This window comes from Aedes albopictus, chromosome 2 (genome assembly GCF_035046485.1).
Source record: "Aedes albopictus strain Foshan chromosome 2, AalbF5, whole genome shotgun sequence".
Classification (NCBI taxonomy): Eukaryota; Metazoa; Arthropoda; class Insecta; order Diptera; family Culicidae; genus Aedes; species Aedes albopictus.
This window is the reverse complement of record NC_085137.1, coordinates 246,602,300-246,611,705: the sequence shown is the minus strand read 5'-3', so window position 1 is coordinate 246,611,705 and position 9,406 is coordinate 246,602,300.

Below are 9,406 nucleotides of genomic sequence, written 5' to 3'. Positions count from 1 at the left end.
CAGCTGCGAGCAGCCGTTCGTTCAGCTGATGACGGAGAGTGGCTGGCATGATTTATAGCAGATGCATGTAAATTTAAAGCGAATATGCTTTAAAATCTGTAAACAAGCCGTCTGACCAGCAGCGGGCTGCTCGGCTGATGGTCAATGTTGGTGATTTACATTTTTCTGCCGCAAATTTCAGTTGATCTTCAATTTACGTTTAACTTTGTTTAACTTTCATATTTTTTTTGCTGTGTATAATGTGTGTGTAATCCTCGAGGGAACAAGTCACTGTTGTGTATACTAAGCTGAATTGATGCAAATATGTTAACAACAGCCTTATTTGGATAAATAAGTTTGAATGCATTTTATTCAAACTATCTACTGTGAAATTTTGACACGATTTGGTTAAATTTTCACAAAGTTATTGAGATTTTTCGGAATCGCCTAAAAGATTTCTGAAGGACTGAAAACAAACCATCAGCTGTTAAAAAATAATGCAATGTAGAATCGAAATCACTTGTAGCCAAAACATAGTTGTTTGTCCAGGAGTGGTTTTGGAAAAAATATGCTAGAAGAAAAATGTTTTTGATTCCGAGCAAATATGGAGGGAACAAGTCTCCCCAGGGATCCAGTCTCCTCAGTCTCCCCTACCGTATTTGTCCCGAAAACGTCATATGCCAAACACCTCAAAACTCACACCAATTGAAAGATATTGAGTAATCGTGGATTGGAACCTTCAAAAAATGTCAAGAAAATGATCTTTTATCAAAAAATAAGAGGGATTTGGAAAAAAGGTGATAAAAATTTCTTGGCAAGCGATTGAAGGTACTGTGCAAAACTTTACGGAAGAACTGAAACGCAAAGCTTGAGACGCCATGTATATAAATAATAAGTTAAATCAACAATGTTTTGATGATGATTTAAAATAAGTGAATGTTTTTTTTATGATAAATTGCTTTTGGTTTGGGAATAAGTTAGAATGCTTTATTGATACTTGAATTTTTGGCTAGATTTTGCTGTGCGCATAACTTAGAATGTGTCCATCAGGTATTTTCCAACAACTGGGCTTGAAAACGGTGAGTCGATAAGAAGTGCGTCCAACATAGCTCTGGTCCTCACAAGTTCCTACCTCATACTTCCACGGGTCAAACGAACGCCATAGCTAAGAGTTGTGTGCTTAGCTGGTAGTGCAGCCTGGGCACTGTTGTCCTTCTGACTTCAGCTAGATTGAGGAGGTACGACCCGAGCGTCTGGAGGTGCGGCTCAAACAGCGTCTGTTCTGGCATCCAGTGGTTGAGTAAGAAACGCTGCACCACGCCCAGCTAGATCCAAGGTGGTAACCCCATCAGCGTGGTCGTCCCAGTGTTGGTTGGGACGGTAAACAGAACTGACACGATGGCCCTCCGGCGAGACAGAAATGTTGGCGTAGGCCCAATAAGCCACCCGTAAAAATCCCCATTGCGAATAACATAGGAGAAAATACGACTCGATACAATTGGCACAGACTTACGTGACGAAAAAAGCATTGGCGTAAATAAGGGGTGGCTAGAGGGGGCTTAGACCCCCCTAGAAACACATAAGCCCTCCCTAGAAAATCTTCAAATTACATTGCAGAGCTTATTTGGATACTGAAAATGACACTGTAGCCCCCTCTAGGAATTTCACCAAGTGACGCCAATGGAAAAAAGGACTACGATTGGAAACTTGGAACATGGAATTGCAAGTCACTTGGTTTCGCAGGATGTAACAGGATAATCTACGACGAATTACATCCTCGCAACTTTGACATCGTGGCGTTGCAAGAACTTTGTTGGAATGCACAGAAAGTGTAGAACAGCGGATATCTTCTACCAAAGCAGTGGCACCACCAATGAACTGGGAACAGGATTTATAGTGTTGGGCAAGGTGTGACAACGTGTGATCGGGTGGCAGCCGATCAATACAAGGATGTGCATGTTGAGAGTTAGGGGCATTTCTTCAACTACAGCATCATCCATCAACGTCCAGAAAGAACCGTTCAACGCGCAGTTTCACGAATTTTAATATTTTTTGCTATAGCACCTACAGCATTGATATTAAAAAATTAAATCACCACAACACATTGGAGAATATTATGTCGTTTTAGAATATTCAACTTAGGCCGATGCAAATATTTAATTTTTTTTATGTCACCCCCCCCCCCCCCCTCAAAAATCCTCAAATATTGAAGGGGCGAAAAAAAAACCAATTTTCAATAGAAAAAATGTTTACAATCAACAATTTTTCAATAGTTGAAAAATATTTTTTTCAATAGTTGGTGTATTTTTTATTTTTTCAATAGTTTTTTTTTGTTTGTTCCTTTTTTATTTTTGCTCCACCCTCGTACCGATGAGAGATCTCGGACATAAAAGAAAAATAATATTTGCATCGGCCTTAATACGTATAATAAGATATTCCAGAATGAATTCTATAAACAAATTCAACTTTTTTGGATTGAAAAAGGGATAATTACATGTTTTTTTTTAATTTTATTGCTACGTTGTTCGAAGAATTCAAAGGAAACCAGTATATCTTCCTATTTCTGACGGAAGAAGTTATGATTTTTTGAAAATAGCCGAAGACAAAAAATTGATTAAATTCACCTTTTAATTTCAATGGGTTTGGCTGAAATTTTACCCAGTTACTTATTGTTGGATGCTAATCAAATGGGGGTGGACTTGAAAATCAGAGAACATTTTTAAAATTTGGACAGGCCTAATGTATACACAATAACACCTGCAGTAAAATTTGGTAAAATTGGAGGTTCGTTCCCGTTTTCAACTGTTACTTAACCCGTATCGGCCTGAGTCAGCGCATATGAACTAAAAATGTCGCCGTTCAGCGAATACACAACGGATTTGAATAATTTATTGACAGTACACTCGTACATATGTCTAGTTTGTAAAAGTGGACAGAGAACGTCGGAATGGTCCCTATGGCCGGAGTTATTCCGGTGGGTCACTGGGTCAGATTCGTATAAAAAGGGCTGTTTTTCGGTACACAGAGCGCTTTCCATTATGATTCGCTATTAAACTCACTCTATTTTCACTAAAACTTATACCTCTGCAACCAAACATTGTTTCCACACAGTTTTTGACCGTTTAGGAACTACCGGATGTGGCCACCGGACATAATCTCCGGAGGAACCTGCCACATACTGTATACTGGGGTACACAACCGTAACCTATTTTTTGCAGCTCTATGTATTGACTTTAGCGGTATAGTGTCTTAGAAGAATTTGTTCTATATATTGAACTCTTTATTTTGGGATTTTCACTTTTGTGATTAATCCACCTAAAAGTGCGACAGAAATTCACTTTTTTCAAAAATGAAGATAGAGTGTTGGAGTCTTCTGCAAAGTTGTAGTGCAAAGTGCATTGTTGGAAAGTTTGCCGAACAAACTATTACCATATTTGCTTAGTTATAAGAGATATGTGTCGTTTTTTGTGAACGACCCCTCAAAATAGTTTTTTCGTATATATCTTTTTCTGGGGATTTTTGGTCATTTTCGTGTGTTCTACAAAGTTGTTCTTTGTTATGAAATACTCCTTCTTCTGCTTTTTTATCATTGGAATAACGCTCCAGGTGGAACAGAGCCTGCATCTCAACTACATAAATAGATTTTCTTAATGAATCCTTGGAGAAATCCCTGGTGGAACCATGGAACGAATATTATAGAAATACCTGGAATGATAATAGGACACCTCCAGCATTTATTGTAGGAATTCCTCTTGCAATAACAACCAGTAGCGTAGGCAGCCTTTTCTTTTTTTCAGTTATTCTTTTTGATAAATACTAAGAAAATCGGGATGAAGGAGAGGGCAAGTCCCTTGTCTTGTATATTTACAACTGAGATTCCTACAAAAGTGCTGCTGTGAATCCTCCAGATATTTCTTTAAAATTTCTTGCTGTGATTCCTTCAGAGATTTCCAGTAGTATTTCAAGCGAAATTGCTAAAGAGAGAAATCTGGAAACATCATTGGAAATATCTATAGAAATCCTTGGATAAATCACATAATAGATTTGTATATGATAACGTGGACATACTTCTGGAGCAATCTCAGAAAGAATTTCAGCATTTCAGCAGGAATTCCTTGAGACGTTATCCAAAGATTTATTCATTTTCCCAAGAGTTCCTCTTGATATTTTCGGCGCATTTCTCCAAGAGTTCCTTCAGGAATTCCTCTAGGTAATCTTCTAGGATACCTACCGTGATTTCTGCATTGATCCATTGTGTTTTGTTCTCAAAGTTCTGTGCCAAAGTTATGGTGATTATAGAACTAAGCCACACCTCGAATTTCCAAAAGCACAAATCTGAGAATCCAAATGACGGATCACCCTGAAAACTTGATCGATTGGTCAACACCAGCAGCTGCCCAATCGATCAACTTTTCAGCGCGATAGGATATTTGGTTCTTCAGATTTGTGCTTTTGAAAATTTAAGGTGTGGCTTCGTTCTTCACCTTATCCTGAATCGGATACAGGAGAAAATAGACGCGGCTCTGCGGCGGCAGCAAGAGGGTTCCGTATCGGAAGATCTTGTGTTAACTATATTGTCACGCTCCGTATTATACTGGAGCAGGTTAACGAATTCCAAGAGTCCCTCTTTTTGGTGTTCATTGAGTACAAAAAAGCTTTCGATCGTCTGAGCCACGAAAATCTGTGGGGCGCCTTGAGACGCAAAGGAGTTTCGAATAAAATCGTCAACCTTATGGAAGCGCAGTACGAGGCATGTCAGCAGAGACCATACAAAAGCTTCAGATTTTCATCAACCGATGTCTGCGGTTTATAATTCGGGCCTGGTGGTCTCACAACTGGATTTCGAGTACTGACGATGTCGTTGGAAACCGATATCATCAGAAATTCGAGAACGTAAATGGAGGAAGTCAACCACACACCACGAAAGAACGGAGACGAAATCTGCAAGCAAGCGTTGGATTGGAATCCGCAGGACATCGCAGCAGAGACATACCCAGGGGCCCGTGGCGACGTAACCTCAACAAGGAAATCAAAGAAGGCGAACCTGTCCTGGGTCCAGGTCAAGGCTGAAGCCAGCAGCAGCCCAGGATGGACATCTTTTACGTTGACCCTATGCACCCTATGTACCCGTAGAGGTGCTCAGGATACATGAGTGAGTAAGAGATTCCTGCAGAAGTTCCTTCTGTGATTGCTACACGGATGTTTAAAAGTTACCTCAAATAATTTCTTCACAAACTGATCCAGGGTTTTTTTTGCCGAGTTCCTCTAGTGATTTTTCTCTGAATTTCTCTTCGTATTCTGGAAACCCTCTTCAAATTTCTTTGAGAATTCTTGTTGAAAGTGTTCCTGAAATGGTACTGTGGTTTTTCCAGGATTTCGTGATGGAAATCCTACAAGAAGTGTTGCTGGAATTCTTCAAGCCATTCCTGCTTGAAATACTTCAGGAGGATTCCCAAGAGCAAAAACTGCAGAAATATCATCTAGAAGTGCTTGAGAATTCTCAGCAAGAATACTTGCAAATCCTGGTAGAAGTTCATGAATGAATCCGTGCAGGAATTTCTAAGGTTATTCTGAGAGAAAATATTGGAGGAATCCTTGGGAAAATCTCTAAAAGGATGACCGGAGCAATTTGCGGAGGAATGATAGGAGAAATCCATGGAGAAATTCCAGAAATTTCCAGGAGAACCCATCAGACATTTCTAGAGGAGAGGTGTGGAGCGGACCTGGTGTGATGGTTAGAACACTTGACTATCACGCCGAGGACCTGGGATAGAATCCCACTCCCGACAAACTCGCAAAAAGTGAGTTCTTCCTTCGGAAGGGAAGTAAAGAATTTGTGGAAGATAACTCTAGGAATTTCTTATTGTATTCCAGTCATTTCTGCTGAGATTCCTTCAGGAACTCCTTCTGATTTTTTTTTCGAATTTTTGATAAATTTCATGCATTTTCTGCATCTCCAATTATTACTGTCGAGAATCTTCCAGGAATTCCTGGACAATTTCCTGCAGGTGGGAAACTCAGAAAAAATCCTGGAGGATTCTAGTCTGAAATTTATAGAAGAATCCCAGTAGCAGTCCAGTAGCAATCCCAGCAGTAGTTTCCAAAATAATCTGAAGAAGATTCCTAGTAGGAGTACTTAGTTTCTAAAGAAATCAATACTGGTATCGCTGGAGGAATCCCAGCAAGAATTTTTAGTAAAAATGCCAGAAGAATTTTTGGAAGTATCATGGTAAAAACTGCAGGAGCAATCTGAAGAATAAATTATAAAGGAATCATTGGAACTACAGGCGGAATTTATGAAGGAATTTCGAAAGCAATTTCTGAAAGTATCTATAGAGAAATCACTGGAAGAACTATTGCAGGATTTTTTAGATAAAACAGAATTCATGGAAAAATACTTGGAGAAATCACTTGACAAATCACAGGAAGAATTCCTGGAGGAACTTCAAGTGGACTCCCTGGAAGAATCCTGGATGATATCAGCAATCCCAGTAGCAATTTCTAGAGGAACCCAACAGGCATTCCGGAGACAATCCAAGAGAAACTTATGAAATATTATCTTGGAGTTCTTCAACAAATGCCTGATGGGATTATTTTAAATATTCTTGTTGGGATTGTTTCAAAGGTGTCTGCAATAGTTCCTTTACATATCCTTACAAGGATCCCTCCAGAGATTTATCTAAGGGGTCCTATAGAAAATCCTCTTGCTATGTCTCCAGAGATTTCTTCAAGAATTCCTTCAGGACTATGTCTTAGAATAGCAACAGATATTACTACAAGGACTTCTTCGCAAATTACTGCTGGGATTTCTCAAGCATTTTCAGCTGAAATAACTCCAGGATGATCTGTAGCGAGAGATACCTGCGTAATCCCAGCAAAAGTACCTGATGGTTTCTACCAGAAATTTATAAATAAATCCCAGCAATATTCCTGAAGTAATACTAGTAAAAATGTCTAAAAGTATGTCAAGGTGATTTCCAATAGGAATTACTGGGAACATTCTAAGAACATTTTTATAGTAATCCTCGTAGAAAACCTTGAAGGAATCACAGCAGTAAAGTTCGAAGGAATCTCAGCTGTAAATACTAGCGTGGGCATGCTTGTCACTTTCCTAAATAAGCACTAGACAGAGACAGATGGAAGAGGGGGATTAGCCCTCTCCTTCATCCCGATTTTCTTAGTATTTATCAAAAAGAATAACTGAAAAAAAGAAAAGGCTGCCTACGCTACTGGTTGTTATTGCAAGAGGAATTCCTACAATAAATGCTGGAGGTGTCCTATTATCATTCCAGGTATTTCTATAATATTCGTTCCATGGTTCCACCAGGGATTTCTTCAAGGATTCATTAAGAAAATCTATTTATGTAAGTTGAGATGCAGGCTCTGTTCCACCTGGAGCGTTATTCCAATGATAAAAAAGCAGAAGAAGGAGTATTTCATAACAAAGAACAACTTTGTAGAACACACGAAAATGACCAAAAATCCCCAGAAAAAGATATAACGAAAAAACTATTTTGAGGGGTCGTTCACAAAAAACGACACATATCTCTTATAACTAAGCAAATATGGTAATAGTTTGTTCGGCAAACTTTCCAACAATGCATTTTTCTACAACTTTGCAGAAGACTCCAACACTCTATCTTCATTTTTGAAAAAAGTGAATTTCTGTCGCACTTTTAGGTGGATTAATCACAAAAGTGAAAATCCCAAAATAAAGAGTTCAATATATAGAACAAATTCTTCTAAGACACTATACCGCTAAAGTCAATACATAGAGCTGCAAAAAATGGGTTACGGTTGTGTACCCCAGTATACAGTATGTGGCAGGTTCCTCCGGAGATTATGTCCGGTGGCCACATCCGGTAGTTCCTAAACGGTCAAAAACTGTGTGGAAACAATGTTTGGTTGCAGAGGTATAAGTTTTAGTGAAAATAGAGTGAGTTTAATAGCGAATCATAATGGAAAGCGCTCTGTGTACCGAAAAACAGCCCTTTTTATACGAATCTGACCCAGTGACCCACCGGAATAACTCCGGCCATAGGGACCATTCCGACGTTCTCTGTCCACTTTTACAAACTAGACATATGTACGAGTGTACTGTCAATAAATTATTCAAATCCGTTGTGTATTCGCTGAACGGCGACATTTTTAGTTCATATGCGCTGACTCAGGCCGATACGGGTTAATGATGCAGACATTGCTTTTAAAACTTTTCATTGATGGATTCAGGTTTTTGTAAGATACCTTTTGATAGGAGAAAAAGACTTCCCTAATTTTTTATATGTTGTGTTAAAATGTCCTAGCTTTCGATTGAAACAAAAATTTTGAAAATCGATGTTTACCAATGGTGAATTTAAAGTTTTGGTATATAAATTCAAGATGGCGATCGAAACCAATAAGGCCGCCCCAAGTTTAGGCAAAAGTACCTGTATTTTACCTCTTTTAAACAACATTTTGTTTTGAGGTGTTTTCTGGAGTAGCTTTCAAGTTTGTAACGATTTAAATGTGCAAACTCTAACTAACGTGGGGTACATCATTTTGATTAACCAAATGCATTTTCCTCATTTTTTTGGCGAGGACGTTCAGAAAACCTCCATTTTTAAAGACAAGGTGTAAATAGTGGGCTGGTCTCAACCACAGTTACTCATAGAATGGTGTATTTCAGAGATGGATGAAGCACGAACTCGCTGCATTCTACGGCGAGCACAGCATCCAAAAGGTGACCAAAGTCCAAAGGATACGATGGGCAGGGCATATAGCAAGAATGCCGGGCCGGACAATACTTATGGTATACATACCAGCGTACTATTGGAGTTTGTTCCTTGTTATTTTTTCTATGGATTCTATATCAATTTTATACCATAGGTGATAGTTTGTATTCATATGTTTATAATGTACTATTTTCAAATATTTTTTATTTACTTTGTATAGTTCGTCACCATGAGTGTCGATTTGGAGTTTTGTTCCGTTTTGTCACTGTTGGATGGCATCTTACAAATTATTTCTTCTTTTTATTGAATTTCATTTTTTGTGCAATCTCCTAACAACATACTGTTTTTCTATGTATCTGTCTATATGTATTTGTTGTCTGTATTTTTTTTATTCAAATTGAGCAATCACCTTACGTGGGTGGTCGATTGTTTGCCTGTCGCGTGAAGCGAACAACATCACTGCAGTCTGCACGGCATGCTTCAACTTCAAAAGGTCATATTACTTATCAAAGTGAATCCTGACACAATGATACCTTCCCTACTAACAATCACTCTCCTGCAGCCTTTGGTGGAGACGTGCGGTAAACGCCAACTGTCACATAACAAAGGTTGCTATTAACATTCCTTCCCTCTTCCAACCTGACTGCAAGGACGTGGCTGGTGCCGTTATTGTACCATTAAAGAGAGCCTCTGAAGCGTGCAAAGTGAGAATGTTG